Source organism: Dendrobates tinctorius, unplaced genomic scaffold, assembly GCF_039654945.1.
Source record: "Dendrobates tinctorius isolate UK_male_01 unplaced genomic scaffold, ASM3965494v1 ptg000102l, whole genome shotgun sequence".
Classification (NCBI taxonomy): Eukaryota; Metazoa; Chordata; class Amphibia; order Anura; family Dendrobatidae; genus Dendrobates; species Dendrobates tinctorius.
The window spans coordinates 11,715,543-11,736,404 of record NW_027361770.1 but is presented as its reverse complement, the minus strand read 5'-3'; the positions used below and the strand labels follow the sequence as shown (position 1 = coordinate 11,736,404).

Genomic DNA, 20,862 nt, shown 5'->3' with positions numbered 1-20,862 from the left:
ACAAATTAATCAGCTTGAAATTGGTATTAACACCACCTTCTGGAATGATATCCTGCAAAGAACAGATGCTTCTAGTAAAAATCTACAACATGCAAAACTCGATATAAACACTGCTGTGGTGTCACTGACCAGCTTAAAAAACTGCTATGTCCTATCAAAGCGTGACTCCTTCAAAATTTATGAGAAGCAAGGCGAAGAGCTATCTGGTTCATTTGAGTGTGTTCAGATGATAATTCGACACAGGCGCCGAAACGTGTGTCTCAATCCATTGGATTATGACCATACGGAAGAAGAACAACTCAGCTCTTCTGAAAAATGCAGAACAGAAACTTTCTTGCCTATCATTGATCTATTTATTGCTTCTCTTGACTAACGTCTTCAAGCATATAAAGATATATCAAGCAAATTTAGGTTTTTTAGCCATCTGAAAGAACTGTCTTCAGACGAGCTTAAGGCCACAGCAGAGCAACTCGTCAGGTCTTATTCAGATGACTACATTTATCGATGAACGGTGACAGTTTGTAACATTTGTCAATTTATTCACAGACGAGGAGCCAAAAGATATCAGCACTGAACTTTTCATGTACAAGCTTATCATGGAAAAGGGTGTGCAGGACACTTTCCCAAATATTGAGATACAGTAGCTCTAAGGATATATCTAATTTTGATGGTAACAAACTGCAGTGGTGAGCATTCCTTCTCAAAACTCAAATTAGTTGAAAACTGATTAAGGACATCAATGAAGCAGGGACGACTTGTTAATTTGGCTGTCATGAGCATCGAGTCAGATATACTGCGCGAATTGGACTTTAGTGACATCATTAGTGATTTTGCAGCAGGAAAATCAAAGAAAGTGCCTGGATTGTAAAAAATGAATGATTTTACCTGAATCACTCTGCGCAAATGATTTTTGTAAATAAACCTGCATTAGTTTCATTTTGTGTTTTTGCATTACATAGTGCAACACCTTGAAAAATGGGCCTGCCTCCAAAAAGGGCCCCGGGACACCCACCTCTTAAATCCGGCCCTGCTTCTGATGGTTTATTATTATTATTATTTATTTATAAAGCACCATTGGTTCCATGGTGCTGTACATGAGAAGGGGTTACATACAAATTACAGATATCACTTACTGTAAACAAGCTAACAATCACAGACTGATATAGAGGGTAGAGAGGACCCTGCCCTTTTGGGCTTACATGCTACAGGATGGTGGGGAAGGAGACAATAGGTTGGGGGGTTGCAGCAGCTCCAGTGATGGTAAGGCGATAGCTCTAGTAGTGGTGAGGGGGCAGTGGGGATCATTGCAGGCTGCAGGCTTTCCTGAAGAGGTGGGTTTTCAGGTTCCGTCTGAAGGATCCAAGTGTGGTTGATAGCCGGACGTGTTGGGGTAGGGAATTCCAGAGGATGAGGGCTATTCGGGAGAAGTCTTGGAGGCGGTTGGGAGAGGAGTGAATAAGTGTGGTGGAGAGAAGGAGGTCTTGGGAGGACCAGAGATTACGTGAGTGAAGGTATCGGGAGATTAGTTCAGAGATGTATGGAGGAGACAGGTTGTAGATGGCCTTCTAGGTCAGTATTGTAATTTGAACTGGATACGCTGAGGGAATGGGAGCCAGTGAAAAGATTTGCAGAGGGGAAAAGCGGAGGAGTAGCGAGGAGAGAGATGAATTAGTCGGGCGGCAGAGTTGAGGATGGACTGGAGAGGGGCAAGGGTGTTAGCAGGGAGGCCACAAAAAAGGATGTTGCAATAGTCGAGGCAGGAGATGATGAGGGCATGCACAAGTAGTTTAGTTGATTGAGGCTTGAGGAAGGGACGGATTCTAGAAATATTTTTGAGCTGGAAGCGACAGGAGGTGGAGAGAGCTTGGATGTGCGGTTTGAAGGACAGGGCAGAGTCAAAGGTTACTATGAGGCAGCGGACCTCCGGTACGGGGGAAAGCGTGATGTCGTCAATTGCTATAGAAAGGTCAGGTAAGGAAGATCTGTGAAATGGGGGAAAGATGATTAGTTCAGATTTGTCCACATTCAGTTTGAGGAAGCGAGAGGCGAAGAAGAAGAATATGGCTGATAGACACTCTGGGATTCTGGACAGCAGAGAGGTGACGTCTGGGCCAGAGAGGTAGATCTGAGTATCATCGGCATAAAGGTGGTACTGGAATCTGTGAGACTTTATGAGTTGCCCCAGGCCAAGTTTGTAGATTGAGAAGAGTAGGGGTCCTTGAACAGAACCTTGGGGGATTCCAACAGAGAGAGGGTGAAATGAGGAGGTAGTGTGGGAGTGGGAGATGCTGAATGTGCGGTTGGAAAGGTATGAGGAGATCCAGGATAGGGCAAGGTCTTTGATGCCAAAGGAGGAGAGGATCTGTAGTAGGAGGCAGTGGTCAACTGTGTCGAAAGCAGAGGACAGGTCTAGAAGGAGGAGTATTGTCCGTTAGCTTTGGCTGTAAGTAGGTCGTTGGTAATTTTGGTCAGGGCTGTCTCAGTGGAATGATGGGGGAGAAAGCCAGATTGTAGATTGTCAAAGAGCAAGCTAGATGAGAGGTGGGAGGAAAGTTCAGCATGGACGTGCTGCTCCAGGAGTTTAGAAGCAAATGGGAGCAGCGATATTGGGCGATAGCTGGACGTGGCTGTTGGATCGAGGGTTGCTTTTTTAAGGATAGGCGTGATTGTGGCATGTTTGAAAGCAGAAGGGAAGGTACCAGAAGTTAGTGATAGGTTGAAGAGGTGGGTTAGGGATGGAATAAGAGTGGTGGTGATGTTGGGGAGGAGGTGGGATGGGATAGGGTCAAGTGCACATGTGGTGAGGTGTGATTTGGAGAGAAGATGAGCAAGCTCCCCTTCAGTGATGTTAGATAAGGAGGTTATGGGGTTTGGGCATTGGTCGGGCATGCAATGGGGTTGTGGTGGTTGAGCAATAAAGACTTGCCGTGTTTGGTCTATCTTGTTTTTGAAGTGTGCGGCAAAGTCCTCGGCAGAGATTAGGGAAGTCGGAGGGGGCAATGGTGGGCGGAGGAGGGAGTTAAAAGTATTGAACAACTGTTTGGGGTTGTGGGATAAGGAAGAGACAAGGGATGTAAAGAAGGCCTGTTTAGCATACGTGAGAGCTGATTTGAATGCAAGTGTTGCTTGTTTGAGTGCAGTGAAGTCATCTTGCAAATGCGTTTTCTTCCAGCGCCGTTCTGCAATTCTGGATGCTTGCCGAAGCTTTTTAGTGGTGTTATTGTGCCAGGGTTGTCTATTGATGCGTCACACTATGTTATGCATGACAGGGGTGACCGAGTCGATGGCTGATGCAAGAGTGGCATTGTAGAAAGCAGTGGCAGTGTCTGTGTCGTGAGGATATGGAAGACAGTGGTAGAGTCAGAGAGCGTGTGGGTGTCTAGGTGTGTGAGGTTTCTACGGGGGTGCGCATGTTGCTGGACATGGGTGACAGGTGAGGAGGACAGGGATGAGAAAGTGAGTAGATGGTGGTCAGATAGAGGGAGAGGGGAGGTGATGAAGTTAGATAGAGAGCAGAGGCGGATGAAGACCCGGTCTAATGTGTGTCCATCTGTGTGGGTGGCTGAGGAGGACCACTGAGTAAGTCCAAAAGATGAAGTAAGGGACAGGAGTTTGGAGACTGCTGACTGGTGGGTGTCAATGGGGATGTTGAAGTCACCCATGATGATGGTGGGAATGTCAGCAGAGAGAAAGTGAAGGTAGAGAATTGGTCAATGAAGGCAGTGGTCTTGCCCGAAGGTCGGTATATGACAGCCACTTGGAGGTTGGAGGGAGAGTAGATGCGGACAGAGTGGACTTCAAAAGAGGGGAGGGTAAGGGAGGGTAGAGGTGGGATTGGGTTGAAGGTGCAGTTGGAAAAAAGGAGAAGGCCAACTCCTCCTCCATGTCTGTTGCCAGGGCAAGGAGTGTGGGTGAAGTGGAGGCCGCCGTAACTAAGCGCAGCAGGGGAGGCGGTGTCGGAGGGTGTCAGCCATGTTTCGGTGAGGCCAAGGAAGGAAAAATTATTAGAGGTAAAGAGGTTGTGAATCACATGGAGTTTATTGCAGATGGAGTGGGCATTCCAGAGTGATCCAGAGAGTGGGAGCAGGGTGGTGGTTGTCAAGGGCACGTATTTGAGGTGGGAAAGATTTCTGGTGTTTGTGTTGGCTTGGGAATGATAGAAGGGGGTAGTAATGGGAGGTATGGGCTGTGGGGGTCCAGGGTTGGGAGATATGTCGCCATCAGTGAGGAGAAGCAGAGAGAGGGAAAGCATGTGGGAGATGGAGGGTGGGTGGCTTGTTTTGTATTTTATTAGGAGAGCTCTGAGGTTGAGAAGCAGCTCAGCAGAGGAGGTCAGGTGTGGAGGCAAGAGGGAAGGAGAGATTATTATTTTGTTAGCAGGTGCTGGAGTATGCGGATAGCGAAGGAGAGTGAGGATTAAAGGAGCCAAAACAGTTACAGCGTATGTCAGCATGGTGAGAGTAATTTAGAAGGCAAAAGAAATTTAGTACATTTATACGCAGCGTTTAGTCGTACCTTCTGGTCACTTCAGGCTCATTTCAGGTTTATGTGCACACTGACTATTTACTTACACTACAGAATGGATCATTATGAGTCCTTATTCGAATCTGGTGAGACCATGTGGGCAACAGCATTAAGAGGTCTTCACAAGGGAAGGTCATACCAGTCTTACTCAAAGGATTATGATGTGGGTAACATATGGTGGCCAGACCTATTTAGTCTTCATAACAGCACAGCATTACATTGGGTTGCCGAACCACTGCTAAAGACATTCCTCCAAAGTGTCCTAGGAGCCATTTTTCAACATAACAATACCAGGCTGTGAGGAGCCTGCATGTCCTAAATGTGCTACCATGGCCTACAGCAACTGGGTTTGTCTCCCATTGAACACATCTGGGATGTCATTAGTCAGCAATTACAGAGGAAGCTGCCAGCAGTGGATCTTAATGAATGCCATGCCCAAGTGCATGCAGCGCAGCAGAAAGTTCCTCAGTCATCCATTAATAACCTCATTGATGGCATGTTAAGGTGTGTAAGCGCGTATTTCTGCATGTAGCAATCGATCATACTCAGTCATTACTGAACAAAAAACTGAACTGAAGCAGACTTGAATGGCATGCATGATGTAAAAGCATGTTCACACTGGCCATAAAAGCAAACAAAACCCAAAGAAAAAACAATGTGTGCATATACCCTAATGAAAATAAATAAGTAAAAAAGCAAGTGCATTAAATAATTAACATAGAGTACTTAGTAAACACTGTTTTAGTCAAAACAGTATAAAGCTCTCCCACCACGGCACGGTGTACCCATTTAGGACAGTAACTACACTAACGGTAAAACCTACCTAGTGTGAATAGTGGCAGAGAGTCTCCGGGTCCCAAATGGAAACCCAGCTTATTATTATATTACTGAATAAAGAGGTTTTGAAAATTTTGTTTTCATTGCTTGCAAAACATTAACAACCATTTCTATAGATCCAGGGATTGTTAGAATTGCACAACAATTTTTTCTGTCACAATTTCTATGTTGAGAAGTTTAAAATAATGTACAAATATTGCTGTATAAATAAATGATTAGATCTGTCTTGGCAGTTATTTGAATACTTTTGGGTATCCTTGTTCTACATCATAAATCTTACTCATAAATAGATGCTTCATAGTTGAATTGGGTGTCAATTAGTGTATTGTTCATCTCAGTAGCAGTTTCCATGAAATATTCCAGAGGAAATAGCATACATGAGCTATTTTGTCTAATAAAATGACAGACATCGTGATTATACTCAATGGAACTATATCCCGAGTAACTACCAAATTCATATGATAGGGTCATAATGGTGTGGTCATTTCATGTAGTAAGCTCTATGCTGGCAGATGTGATTTACTAACGTTATGCTGTTCTTCGGTGCACATTATGGTTATTATGGTAACTAGAAAGCTTTACGCCACTTGTAGATTTTATTTATTAGCTCATAATAACATTTGAACCAAAAGTCATGTCCGCTGATTAGAAGTGTGTAGATATTGTTTCCCATTGGCTGATTGGTCCTTATATCATCTGCTAGAATCCGGTGTCAGTCATTGTTAGAGATAAATCCCAAAAACAGATAGGAAGCTAAATGCCATAAAATACAAATTTATTTAAACAAATATTAAAATCAATAGCAAGAAAATAATACAATGATGTATTTCAAATGAGGGCAAACATGCAAAAGACAGGCCTTGATAAAGGTACATGTGGGTTTCAAATATACATATATGCTTGGATCCTATCAGTTCATATACAAAAAGATGCTGCAGGAGTATTTATAAGGAGGTGTGCCTCATATTAGTGAATGGAACCTAATGATCAAAGCTTCCTATATAAAAATTTCCTTAGATATCTCCATATTACAAACGGATAAAATAGGTCCTAAATAAAAAAACCTCAAGAGTTACAGATCAGCTGGATTCCTATTTGTGATGGCCACAACACAGATCGACCATAAAAAAGTGCATAGTTCAGTATAAATAATCCCTCTGGAAAAAGCCCAAATCGCGAAACGCGCATCGGGGTGCCCAGGCTGATAAGGTACAATACTCTATCTGCAGCAGGTTCTCTTTTCCTCTTTGTTATCTGGCCGATAACAAGGGATATGATTATATGTCCTGCACTATGCACTTTTTTATGGTCGATCTGTGTTGTGGCCATCACAAATAGGAATCCAGCTGATCTCTAACTCTTGAGGTTTTGAGGTTTTTTTGATTTAGGACCTATTTTATCCGTTTGTAATATGTAGATATCTAAGGAAATTTTTATATAGGAAGCTTTGATCATTAGTTTCCATTCACTAATATGAGACACACCTCCTTATAAATACTCCTGCAGCATCTTTTTGTATATGAACTGATAGGATCCAAGCATATATGTATATTTGAAACCAACATGTACCTTTATCAAGGCCTGTCTTTTGCATATGTTTGCCCTCATTTGAAGTACATCATTGTATTATTTTCTTGTTATTGATTTTAATATTTGTTTAAATAAATTTGTATTTTATGGCATTTAGCTTCCTATCTGTTTTTGGGATTTATTGATATTTGGAAGTGCCTCTTTCTAGGCTATTGTTCTATGATACTTATCAGAGTTGGACTGGCCCACCAGAGAACTGGAGAATGCTCTGGTGGGCCCTGTCTTCTTCTTCAGGAGTGTTCATAGTGCAAACTCTGAGTGGGGGAGAAAGGTGGGCCCTCAGAATCAAATCCTGTGATGGGCCAAATGTTCTTCAGTCTGACACTGATACTTATAATTGCTAGAGATAAGCGGATCGTTTGAAATTCGAATGCTTACTTTGAATAAATTTACTTGAATCTTAATACTTGAAAGCTTATGGGTGTTTGCACACGCTGCGGATTCTGCTGCAGATCCGCAGCAGATTTGGCCCTGCGGATCCGCAGCAGTTTCTGCTGTGGTGTACAGTACCATTATAATCAATGGAAAATTAAATTCGCAGTGCACATGGTGTGGAATTTTCCGCACAGATTTGCTGCGGTTTCAAATCCGCAGCATGTTAATTCTTTGTGCGGATTCCGCTGCGGTTTGGCATCCGCTCCATGACAGGCGTCAAACCGCAGGGGAAACCCGCAGGCTAAACCACAGAAAATCTGCAGATAAACTGCAGGTCTTTTGACCTGCGGTTTTACCTGCAGATTTAGACAAATCCGCGTGGAAAATTCTGCAGCAGAATCCGCAGCGTGTGCACACAGTCTATAATTTCTCAAAAAATGTACATTAGGAGAGAGAGAAAATGAGAGTGAGTGGAACCCGATGACCATGATGGATTATACTCTACAGGCTAGAGAGAGAGAAGGCGCCGATGACAATAAGAGAGTATACAGGAGAGAGAGGACACTGCTCATCATAAGCACATAATGGAGAGGCCGATACTCTACATAAAATGATGTTATTTGATGCTTAAGCAGATTGGGAAATGAAGCCAGGAAAGTTTTATTTATATTCTTTTTGCAAACCATAAATCAAATCTAATTCAAGGGAAACCACAAATTTCAGGAAAGTTTACTCAAGCTCGAACCTTTGTGGATCGATCCGTTCCTCTCTAATTTTTATTCTACAGGATAACATAAAAGTCATATGTAACACACACCCACCTCTTTGTTTGGGTTACCTCTTGACAGCCCTATATCTATGAAACTTACTGTAGGTGTTACCATGTCGCTATCTCCCATGGAGGTTAACAGATAAGGGCATGCATGTGCATGGCAACGTCTTCATTACTTCTGCGCCTGCATGTCACTACTGGTGACTGTCTTGTCATCAGAAAACATTCACTGCTTACTTTGTGCCTTGTTAGAACCTATTACCTAATAGAGAGTCCTTGTTTGTCCACAGAAGATATATCAATGAAGACTATATAGTAGTCCAGCACTCAGGGATTGAAAACTCATAATTTTATTCACATCTTCATAAAACTTCATATTGAAAATCATGACTGAATGTGCATGCTCCCAACGCTTTTTGGACTTATTTTACCAGTTGTCAGCTGGGACGAGGTCAAGAAACCTTTTCTGAGGATATATTTGTTTAGAGTGTTGAAGACTGCACCTATTGAACATGTTTGATATGTCCGGTGAATATGATCTAAATGTTTCTGATGGCAATGTCTTCAAAGTAGTATTTTTACTTTATGTCTGTTACACATTCCCTATAATTATATGGATGAGGGTCAATATAGGGACTTGTCACTTGACTGTCCCTTCAAGCAGATATTCTGGTGCTATCTGAGGGAGACCCAGATACACCTGCATTTTAGTATTCATAGAGTTTCCATCAGTTAAAGCAATACTGATATCCTTTTACATGTGTGAGAAAATCGTCTGACAATGTCACAAACAGTACGCCAAATGAATGACATATGGTCCAGAATCTGGGATTGCTGGTGTTTGGTATGCTGCCTAGGACATCTTAAAAGTGGTTGCAAGCTAAAAATTCAATAAAGAAAACTTCCACCCAGGCGATGAGTGATTCAGCTAAGTTCTCTTCAGGTGTCAAACCTTTCTGAAAACAGAAACCACATGATTCTGCAGGAACTTACTTTATTTTGGAAGGTCGCATCTTACAAAGGAAGCTTAGGTATATTATTTGTTGCAAATTGTTTTTTCCTCTGTTTATCATTGTAATTAGTATTGCAATTCATTTTAGCCTCATACCATATTTTATGTACATTTGTAGATTTATGGTAAAAGTAATCATACTTATTATATTTTTAGAAGAATCTTGACAAATTTCATAATCCAACTCTACAACAAGAGAATGAAGTACAACTGTAGGGAATGAGTGCATTCATTAAATCCTCATAATAGTGCATAACATTGGATTTATGAATCTTCTCTTGTATTGCTCTTCTAACAGATTCACTATGGCAATATAGAATGTCTATAATGCTTTGCAATGTAAAAGGCATGCATGCAGATCTATTGGAATACAATTACAGTAAAGGGGGTTTTACACATAGCGATATCGCTAACAATATCGCTAAAGCATCACCAATTTGGTGACGCAGCAGCGATATCGCTAGCGATATCGCTATGTGTGATACTTACCTCTGACCGGCTCCCCCGCTGTCCATCGCTGATCGCGCGAGGTCGCGCAGCTCCATTTTTCGTCGGGCACTTCCTGCTGGGCTTCCTGCTGGCGCCGACGAGCGACGCGTGGGCGCGGACGGAGGACATCAGAATCGCCGTGTCTGAAAGGTAAGTATCGTCCGCTGTATCGCTGCTGCATCGCTGTGAGATCTTCCTGTGTGGAAGCTCACTAGCGATCATTTATCGATGCACCAGCGATCCTGACCGGGTCAAATCGCTGGTCGGAATCGCTGGTGCATCGCTAAATGTAAAGGGGCCTTTAGATATAGGGAATGTGAGGTATGCAAATACAGCGGTTAGGCAACGGATAAATCTGCCTTATCAGAAGATGGTGGAGTTGGCCAAGATACTTGTTCTACTTTATCTGGAAGTGGGGCACAGAAATGTACAGTGTCCATAGAGATAATTTCGTTTTATGGAGATTAAGTTAAATCATTAAACTCTGGATATGAGCTTGCTTTGCATGTACCTATTATTAAATAGAGTAGAGTACTACTCTACTTACTTAAGGCCTTAAGCTTTACTGTTCTTGACAAAGATATAATTTAGTGTCGGTAAGAGATTTCATTGTTGTCCAAGGTAAAGCCAGGTATATAGATGCCTTCTGTGGATTCAAAGACATTGTTCAGATGTCAAATGATAAGATGCTATGAACTGTGCATTCATATTACATCAAAATTAAAATACCAAATGTAAAACCTAAATTAATTTACTACTTAATTACTTTCTCTATAAATGAAAGCCTACTAAATCTCAAATATTCACATTGGTTTTAGCCCAATTTTACCAGCTGTTCTACATAGCAAATTAACGATAATCCTACAAGACTTTTCTTACCACAGTAAAAAAAAGTAATAAAATGTTGATATTTTTAAATAATTTAGCTATGTAGAAGAGGAATAGCAATTTTTTTATGATTAAGTTTTTACAATATCTTTATCTCCACTATGTGTTTCCTATAGATTATTTTGTTACTTAATTCTAATTCTCTCTTAATGAATGTTTATCATTTTATGTTGTTTGCCTGTTTACATTATGATGCATTACATTTTTAATTAAAATACATGTTTCATCATAATTTTTAAATAATTGTATATATGCTAAATATGTTATTTTTGTGTAACTTACATTTTACAATGTATTCATTTATTAAGTTATTTAATTAAAAATACTAAAAATTGCACACTATGCATTTTTTCTATAAAATATCAAAAGCATGTGGTTAGTAGAATATTAACCCTTCTTGAAACTCACCATACATATATGGCATAGTGAGAGAGAAGTTCCCTAAAAGCGCCATAAATCTATTGCATGGTGAGGAAGCTGGTTTAGGAACAGAGTTAGTGCCATCAGCAGCATACTCTAGCCGACACAATGCTACGTTGGCTCCAATTGGTTTTAGGACCGTTTTATCCCTTTAGATAATATGGTCAATAGCAGCTGCACCATCTAGATGATTATAAGAGGGAAGGGATACCCTTTTTTCACTCCAATGGCGTTGTAATTTCCAAAATGCTGTCACTTGTAGGTTGTAGGGGAAGGGTTTCTGCTGTCCTCACTCATTGGAGGCCTTCAAATATGGTGTGGCATCAGTAATCAATTCCATTGAAATGTTATCTCTAAGTACTCACTCTCATCTGCTTAAAAAAAAAATTTGCTCCGATGTTGATTCAGAAAAGTAGGACGAGTGTCATGTGAGTACAATGCGATTTTTTTCAACTAGCATCCTTATGACATTCATAGCACATGCATATGCAATCCGTATGCAATGCATTAGCTTTTATATACTATATTTCTCTATGTAATTTAAAGCTAGTTTACAAACGAATAAAGCAGATGTAGGTGTTAGATGTACAGAGATAGAGATAGATAGAATTTATCGAATAAATAGGATAGATGTCCTGATGACATTTAAAGTCACAAGCCCTGTTTATATAACAAACTAGCATGCTTTAGTGTCTTTCATGTCCTTTGCTAACTTGTGGGCTTGATGTCAGCAGCCATAAAACAGCTGACATCATCCTCACAAATATGAACCCCACTTGCCATCACAGGGCAAGTGAGACGAGCCATCCTATCTAATAGATGCGCCTTTTCTGGGATGGCTATGGGCTGCTATTTTTAGGTTGGGGAGGCCAGTATCCATGGCCCCTTACCAGCCTAAGAATACCAGCCCCAGCTGTCTGCTTTATCTTGGCTGGTTGTCAAAAATCGGGCGGACCTCACACCATTTTGCCATGCTGGTTTTGTCAGTTTTGCCATGTTAGTTATCAAAAATAAAGGTGAACCCATGTAGTTTTTTTTAATTTATTTATGTGTAGGCTGATGAATACTCCTATCAGCCATCACCTGCTCTTGCTGTTATCAACGACAGCAGTCAACTGCTGATGGGAGTACTACTCCCATTATTCGACACCTGTGACCATAGGTACACTTTTTTCCTCCAGTCACAGCTGCTGGTTCATGCTGTCATCTGACACTGTGGGAGCCTCATTACTCTGACCGGCGGTAATAATCTTATCACCAGAGTCAGTGTTTGCTGCACTTTCATACAGATGACAGCATGGCAAAGAATGGATGATCGGTCCGGCCATTCGTCTAATTGGGGTCTGGGTTTGGGGATTGTTCTAGTATCTGAACCAATTTTTTTTTAACTCTTTAGCCTAACCCGCCGGACCCGAACACCCACAGGTTTGTCCATCACTATTCATAATTCCACCTTTGGCCTCCTTCACACGCCCATTTTTTTGATCCATATGCGGTCCACTTTTTGTTTTCAATGGTAGTACGCACATGTCAGATTTTTCACACGGGGCAGACGTGCACACTGATGACATGCAGATGACATTCATGTGATATCTGTGTGACACATACCTGAATGAGAAAATTCCTGCACCAAATGTTTAACTTTTGCAAGAGGTAACAGTTACAGCAGAAAACCCTCACAAATAACCTCATTTTAATATCCACACCCTTCAAGGATTTTATCTAGAGGTATAGTGAGCATTTTTATCCACAGGCACGACACAGAATTTAATAACATTAGGTCATCATATTGAAAAAGCTATTTTTTTCTCATAAAAATCTTGCTTTAGCCCCAAATCTCTGACTTTTGCAAGACGTAACATCAAAAAGTGGACTCCACAGTTTCTTACCCACTTACTTACGAGAGCGTTGATACTCCAATTGTAGTCAAACAGTTCTGATTGGACAAATGTAATGGCTCATAACCGAAGGGGCACAATGTGAATTTTGGAACATGAATTTGGATCTATTTGGAATAAATTGTCATATTTGCAGCACTTGTGTGGTTCAAGAGCAAAAGAAATTCACCACAATTATATTTCTTGTAAATTACAACCTTTAATGTATTTATTTAAGGAGTTAGTGAGAAGTTTGATACCACCATTTTGTATGCAGGTAATGCAAAAGAAGTTTGAAAATTTACTATTTTAATTTCTTTGACTGTCACTTTTATGAATCTTTTTTGTATGTTCTGAGGAACAGACCTCAAATTTTATTGCACTAATTTTTCAGTGTTCAGAAATTCATCCAATAAGGCACCAATGTGAGTACTGGACACACGGCTGTGCCTATAATAGATCATGGAATTCCAGGACCCATCCAATGCTTACATACAGCAGTATGTACTGTAGTTGTAGTGCCTGCATGCAGCATGGTCAGGCAGCTTGGGTGTATGAATTTAAAAATAAATCATTTAGGAGGGTAATTAGGGGTCTCAATTAGTTCAAGTAATCATAGTTTGGGGTCAGTTCTTGTGGAGGCTTGTGAATTGTCACTAAAATGAAGACATCTCATTAGGGTTTCAGACATGACAGCAGCAAATACAGGGGTGCTGTGGACAGATTTTGTTGCCCAGTAGGAGCAAAATGTGTTTTTCTTACTAAACAGATGTTTAAAGTAATGACTAAAAACTTTTTTTTTTTATTTTGGAGACATTTGTAGGGAACCAGGAATGAGAATGGAAAAATGTGGGTTTTTGAGAAATTTATTGACAATCATATAAATTTGTTTGGTGGGCAATCAATTGTAGGACTTTGGGGTAATGAAAAGTGAGTAGAATTAGTTACATACATTTTTATACCAGGTGCAGTGAAAAAAGAGGCATTTGCAAGGAAAATAAATTGTTGGGATACTACAGTGAAGGAGGAACTGCGGAACTTGGCCTTATCTCTAATGTTTCAGCAGTCACGACCGATTTCACTATCATCAGGCTGTTAGATCCCATGGAGGAAGAGTCATCGTCAATGGCTGAAAACTGCTATGCTTCAGAGGCAGATTCTGTGTTACTACTGGAGCTGCTAGAGCAAATCAGGATGAACGCCTGCTCCACGGTAAATGATCTGCTGGTAGAGATGAGTGACATTGCCTTTTTTAGGATCTAACACTACTATACCTAAACCTAATCTAATACAACTAGACCTAAACCTAATCTAACAATACTTTTTTGTCATATTTATTTTTTACTTTTGAAAAAACTGTAAGCCTAAGCCTAATAAGCCTAACCCTAACCAGAATAAGCATAGACCTATCTTACTAACCCTAACCCCCTAACCCTCACTGCAAAGAATGAAATATATTATATATATATATATATATATTTATATAATTGCCTTGTAATGTTTTCATTTCCTGTTCTGTCCAGATGTCACCATATCCCAGAATTCCAAGAGGAGGATGTTCACCGACCGCCATATTGGAACACCCAAGTGATGGGTGTCTCAATATGGAAACTGCTACTGATACCAATCTGTTGTATGGTACCACCAGCGGAACAACGTCGCACCACACACACACACTATACGCCATACGCACCACACACTCACACACACACCGTACGCACCACACTCACACACACTCTATACGTCGTACGCAACTCACACACACTCTATACGCAGTATGCACCTCACACACAAACACACTCTATGTGTCGTACATACCACACACTCACACACACGCACACACTTTATACGCCATACACACCACACACACACTTACACAGCCTCTTGCGCTTTTCCACCAGCGGAACACCGTCGCACTGCGCCTGCGCGAATTCCACGCAGGTGCAGTGAATCATTCAGCTGATCCCGGTGGCAGATGCATGACATGTTTGCCGTCAGAGGAAGCCGGTCACATTAAAGGGGTTTTCCCATGAACGAAAGTTGATTTTAAAAATTTGCATGTGTCTGATCATGTACGGAGCATACCACAGCTCCTGGGCAGGGGAGGAAACAAAAGACAATACTGACATTACAGCAGCATACCAAAGCCTGACACAAAGGAAAGGCACCTGTGATAGGCTCGAGCTGCCTGCCATGTGGTCAATGGTTTGTTTTTTAAAATCAGAGAGACAGTTAACAGCAGGAGGGTGAGCTGTGAGGCACTGAGGAAAAAGGGACAGCACAGAAGGAAGTGCTCCATACCTACCTGGCCAGGCGTATCCAAAATTGCTTCCAGGCTGCCCTGCTCTCCATCACAATCTGTTACCAGTGCCCCGGTCTGTACTATCAATGTCATGACCATTTCTTGGATCTATGTTAGACCTGGATTTCCTCACATTTAAACCTTTTTTTCCTTTTTGGCCATCGGGGGTTAATATGAGTTTTTGCCCCCGGTGTTACTACGACTGTAGTTGGTCTGCTGATGGGTTTTCCCCCTGGTGGCCACTGGTGTTACTACAACTGTAGTTGGTCTGCTGATGGGTTTTCCCCCCGGTGGCTGCTGGTGTTACTGCATGGTTACTGCATGGTGATTAATTATCTATGCAGGTGGTGACTACTCCCCCTCCTTCCTATAAAAGGTCATCAGGTGCTGTAGATCACTGTTGGTTATACACTTGCTTTTGGGAGACCAACCTAGCTGGAGTTCAGGAGCTGACAGGGTTCTGTGGTGCTTCAGTTGCTTTCTGTTGTCAAGTGGCTAACTCTGCTGTCCAGGAGCATTGCAGCAGAGCAAGCTAAGTATTGTTTTGTTTTACCCTGTCTGTTTAATCTTTCCTTTGGGTTTTTGTGGTAGTACATTTTTTCCCTGTCTCACCTCCTGGGGAGGGGGTTTGGGGCTTTAGCTCAGGGCTAAACAGGAGACAGGGACAGGTAAGAGACTTGGGCCTCACTACCATTAAGTGTACCCCCAAGTTAAGGAACGTCAGGGCACTCCTTTAGTCTTAGGGGCAGTTCAGGGGCCCTTCTTCCACGTCACCTGTTTTCCCCTTACTGCCACGTGACAATCAACCATCAAGTAAAGGAAAAGAAATCTACAGTCCTTGTGTCCTCCATTGATCTCTTGCGCCCTGAGTCCTGCACCACATGGTACACAAAGCCTGACATAAACAGAACTGGTAGCCCTGCGGCCCCGCTCCATCTGTGGGGAGCAGAATCATCCCAGCTGCATCACCATCAGCCCCAGCGGTCTCCTTTAGCAGCGTCGGCCATCTGCTGCCGATCAACACAGGTGGTGTCAAGTTAAATCCCACATACGTATTCCCCATTTTATGGCACAGCCAGGGCCATGGAGTCTGGTCATGTCCCCATGACTTCCCCAAAGAACTGTCCAACCTGGTACCGAGTACCCCACAGCCCTGGTTGGCGTGCCATCTACATTGCGAAATAATAATACTTTAATCTATAAAATGTATAATACATTAAATTAGGGGTGGGCAATTAATTTTCTCGAGGGGCCACACTAGAGACAATGACTGTTATGGAGGGCCGAACTAATAGGCTGAAATTAATTCTACTCAATATTAATATCAACATATTAGTTATAATTATATTAATAATTATATTAAAATCAATTATATCACTTAATATTGAGCAGAATTAAGTATGCTAACATCCCCCTATATACAATTTGAACCCGAATACAGCCCCTTTAATATATCGTATGAGGCCCACACAGCCTCCCCATGTCCATCATCTGAGTCCAACAGTCTCCCCATGTCCAGCATCTAAGGCCTACACAGCCTCCTCATGTCCAGCATCTGAGGCCCACACAACCTCCTCATGTCCAGCATCTGAGGCCAACACAGTCTCCCCATGGCCAGCATCTGAGGCCAACACAGCCTCCACATGTCCAGCATCTGAAGCCCACACAGCCTCCCCATGGCCAGCATCTAAGGCCAAGACAGCCTCCACATGTCCAGCATCTGAGAACCACACAGCCTCCCCATGGCCAGCATCTGAGGCCAACACAGCCTCCACATGTCCAGCATCTGAGGCACACACAACCTCCCCATGTCCAGAAGTTGAGGTCCACACAGCCTCCCATGTTCAGCGTCTGAGGCCCACACAGACTCCCCATGTTCAGCATCTGAGGCCAACACAGCCTCCCTATGTCCAGCATCTGAGGCCAACACAGCCTCCCCATGTCCAGAATCTGAGACACACACAACCTCCCCATGTCCAGCATTTGAGGTCCACACAGCCTCCCATGTTCAGCGTCTGAGGCTCACACAGACTCCCCATGTTCAGCATCTGAGGCCAACACAGCCTCCCCATGTCCAGCATCTGAGGCCAACACAGCCTCCCCATGTTCAGCAGCTGAGGCACACACAACTTCCCCATGTCCAGCATTTGAGGTCCACACAGCCTCCCCATGTTCAGTGTGTGAGGCCCACACAGATTCCCCATGTTCAGGGTCTGAGGCCCACACAACCTCCCCAGGGCCAGCATCTTAGGCCAACACAGCCTCCACATGTCCAGCATCTGAAGCCAACACAGCCTCCCCATATTCAGCATTTGAGGCCAACACAACCTCCCCATGTCCAGCATCTGAGGCACACACCACCTCCCCATGTCCTGCATTTGAGGCCCACACAGCCTCTCCATGTCCAGTGTCAGAGGCCCACACAGCCTCCCCATGTTCAGCGTCTGAGGCCCACACAGCTTCCCCATGTTCAACATCTGAGGCCCACACAGCCTCCCCATGTTCAGCATCTGAGGCCCACACAGCCTCCCCAGGGCCAGTGCCTGAGACTCACACAGCCTTCCCAGGGCCAGCGCCTGAGGCCCACAAAGCTTCCCCAGGGCCAGCGTCTGTGACCAACACACCTCCCCAAATCCAGTGTCTGAGGCCCACACAGCCTCCCCATGGCCTGTGTGTCTGAGGCCCACACAGCTTCCCATGTCCAGCATATGAGCCCCACATTGCCTTCATACGTCCAGCATGAGGCCAACACAGCCTCCCCATGTCCCACATTTGAGCCTCAAAGAGCCTCCGTATGGCCAGCATGAAGCCAATACAGCCTCAACCCATGTCATGTTAAGACCTCCATAGCCTCCCCATGTCAAGATCCCCACAGCCTCCCCATGTTCATGATAAGATCCCCATAGCCTCCCCATGTCAAGGTCCCCTTAGCCTCCATATGTCTATAAGACCCATATAGCCTCCATATGTCCATATGACCCCCATAGCCATCCAATGTCAAGATCCCCATAGCCTCCCTATGTCCATAAGACCCATATAGCCTCTCCATGCCCATAATAAGACCCATACAGCCTCTCCATGTGTAGCCAAACATACCATATACATAAATAAAAAATACCTTTCTTCCATTCCCATGGCGCTCTGCCATGCTTCTGTCTCCGATGCACTGACTGTCTGCAGTACACATCTGATACAATGACATGATGTCATCGCGTCAACTGTTTCACATACTGAATGGTGAAGGAAGTGGCCAGAGATCCCTCCTCCACGAATGCAGTCAGCGTGGATGGTGAGAGTAGACTGCGAAGACTACGTGCAGCCGTGCGGGCAGGAGGAGACTGCGGGGAGGCGTGCGGGCGGGTGGATGGAGGCAACAAGTGGCGGGCACGGTGCGAACCGTGGGCCACTGTTTTCAGCCCCTCGGCTGTCTCGGTCAGTGGGCCGGAACTGGAACAGCCAGAGGGCCGGATGTGGCCTGCGGGCTGCACTTTGCCCAGGTCTGCATTAAATTCATCCTGATAATGCATATACAGTGCCTTGCGAAAGTATTCGGCCCTCTGGAACTTTTCAACCTTTTCCACATATCATGCTTCAAACATAAAGTTACCAAATGTAATTTTTTTTGGTGAAGAATCAACAACAAGTGGAACACAATTGTGAAGTTGAACGAAATTTTTTGGTTATTTTAAATTTTTGTGGAAATTCAAAAACTGAAAAGTGGTGCGTGCAATATTATTCGGCCCCTTTACTTTCAGTACAGCAAACTCACTCCAGAAGTTCATTGTTGATCTCTGAATGATCCAATGTTGTCCTAAATGACTAATGATGATAAATATAATCCACCTGTGTGTAATCAAGTCTCCGTATAAATGTACCTGCTCTGTGATAGTCTCAGGGTTCTCTTTGAAGCACAGAGAGCATCATGAAGACTAAGGAGCACAACATGTAGGTCTGTGATACTGTTGTGGAGAAGTTTAAATCCAGATTTGGATACAAACTGATTTCCAAAACTTTAAACATCCCAAGGAGCACTGTGCAAGCGATCATATTGTAATGGAAGGAGAATCATACCACAGCAAATCTACCAAGACCCGGCTGTCCCTCAAAATTTTCATCTCAAACAAGGAGAAGACTGATCAGAGATGCAGCCAAGAGGCCCATGATCACTCTGGATGAACTACAAAGATCTACAGCTGAGATGGGACAGTATGTCCATAGGACAACAATCAGTCGTACACTGCACAAATCTGGCCTTTATGAAAGAGTGGCAAGAAGAAAGCCATTTCTCAAAGATATTCATAAAAAGTGTTATTTAATGTTTGCCACAAGCCACCTGGGAGACACACCAAACATGTGGAAGAAGGTGCGCTGGTCGAATGAAACCAAAATTGAACTTTTTGGCAACAACGCCAAACGATGTTTGGCGTAAAGGCAACACAGCCCATCACCCTGAACACACCATCCCCACTGTCAAACATGGTGGTGACAGAATCATGGTTTGGGCCTGTGTTTCTTCAGCAGTGACAGGGAAGATGGTTAAAATTGATGGGAAGATGGATGGAGCCAAATACAGGACCATTCTTGAAGAAAACTTGTTGGAGCCTGCAAAAGACCTGAGACTGGGACGGAGATTCTTCTTCCAACAAGACAATGATCCCAAACATAAAGCAAAATCTACAATGGATTGATTCACAAGTAAACGTATCCAGGTGTCAGAATGGCCAAGTCAAAGTCCAGATCTGAATCCAATCGAGAATCTGTGGAAAGAGCTGAAAACTGCTGTTTCCAAACGATCTCCATCAAACCACACTGAGCTCGAGCTGTATGCCAAGGAAGAATGGGCAAGAATTTTAGTTTCTCGATGTGCTAAACTGATAGAGACATACCACAAGAGACTTGCAGCAAAAGGTGGCGCAGCAAAGTATTAAGTTAAAGGGACCGAATAATATTGCACAACCCACTTTTCAGTTTTTTAATTTCCACAAAAATTTTACATAACGAATAAATTTCGTTCAACTTCACAGTTGTGTCCCACTTGTTGTTGATTCTTCACCCAAAAATTTACATTTGGTATCTCTATGTTTGAAGCATGATATGTGGGAAAAGGTTGAAAAGTACCAGGGGGCCGAATACTTTTGCAAGGCACTGTAATTAGAGGTCACGCTTAACTCCCAAGCTTTTATATTACTGTGACATAAAAAATAACAAAAACACTACTAAAGAATATATTGTAACAAAATGTAACTTTCCTTTCAAAGAATAGGGAACAATGATATATGATTAGTAGTAAGTACCGAAAAAAGCTCTTTTCCCATTAGCAATCAGAGTAACTGTTTTCATTTTACATAATTAGTGATCATAATTTTTAAAGTTAAAAAGGAAGAAAAATTAGATAGTGAAGAATATTGCAAAGATTCACAAATGTAAAAATACTAACCAATAATTAAATAAAAAAGTCAATCTTTTAGGGGTATTTATGGTTATACTCTGCCATGTGCATGTGGAAGCAATTGGAATAAATAAGTATACTTATATACCTGAAGGCACTGCGTATTTTCAACAAATTACTTTTGAATAACTTGGAATGTGTGCCATCATGATAACGCTCCAAGATGAGTTTCTAATGGTTAAAATGACTTGCAAGACACAAAACATATTTATATGCTGTACAAGGATTAGACTACCCAATAATATATAGTAATTATTTATATAGAATTATGATTTGCAATTTTAACTCCCAGACATATCCTAAATCTCTATCTACTGCTCTATTTTG

General features: G+C 42.6%; 1 protein-coding gene across 4 annotated transcripts in view; it reads left to right on the top strand.

Annotated features, from left to right (window-relative positions):
- LOC141099730 (poly(rC)-binding protein 3-like) overlaps positions 1-20,862 on the top strand; it is a 1,815,006-nt gene that overhangs the window by 24,684 nt on the left and 1,769,460 nt on the right. The window lies entirely within an intron of this gene.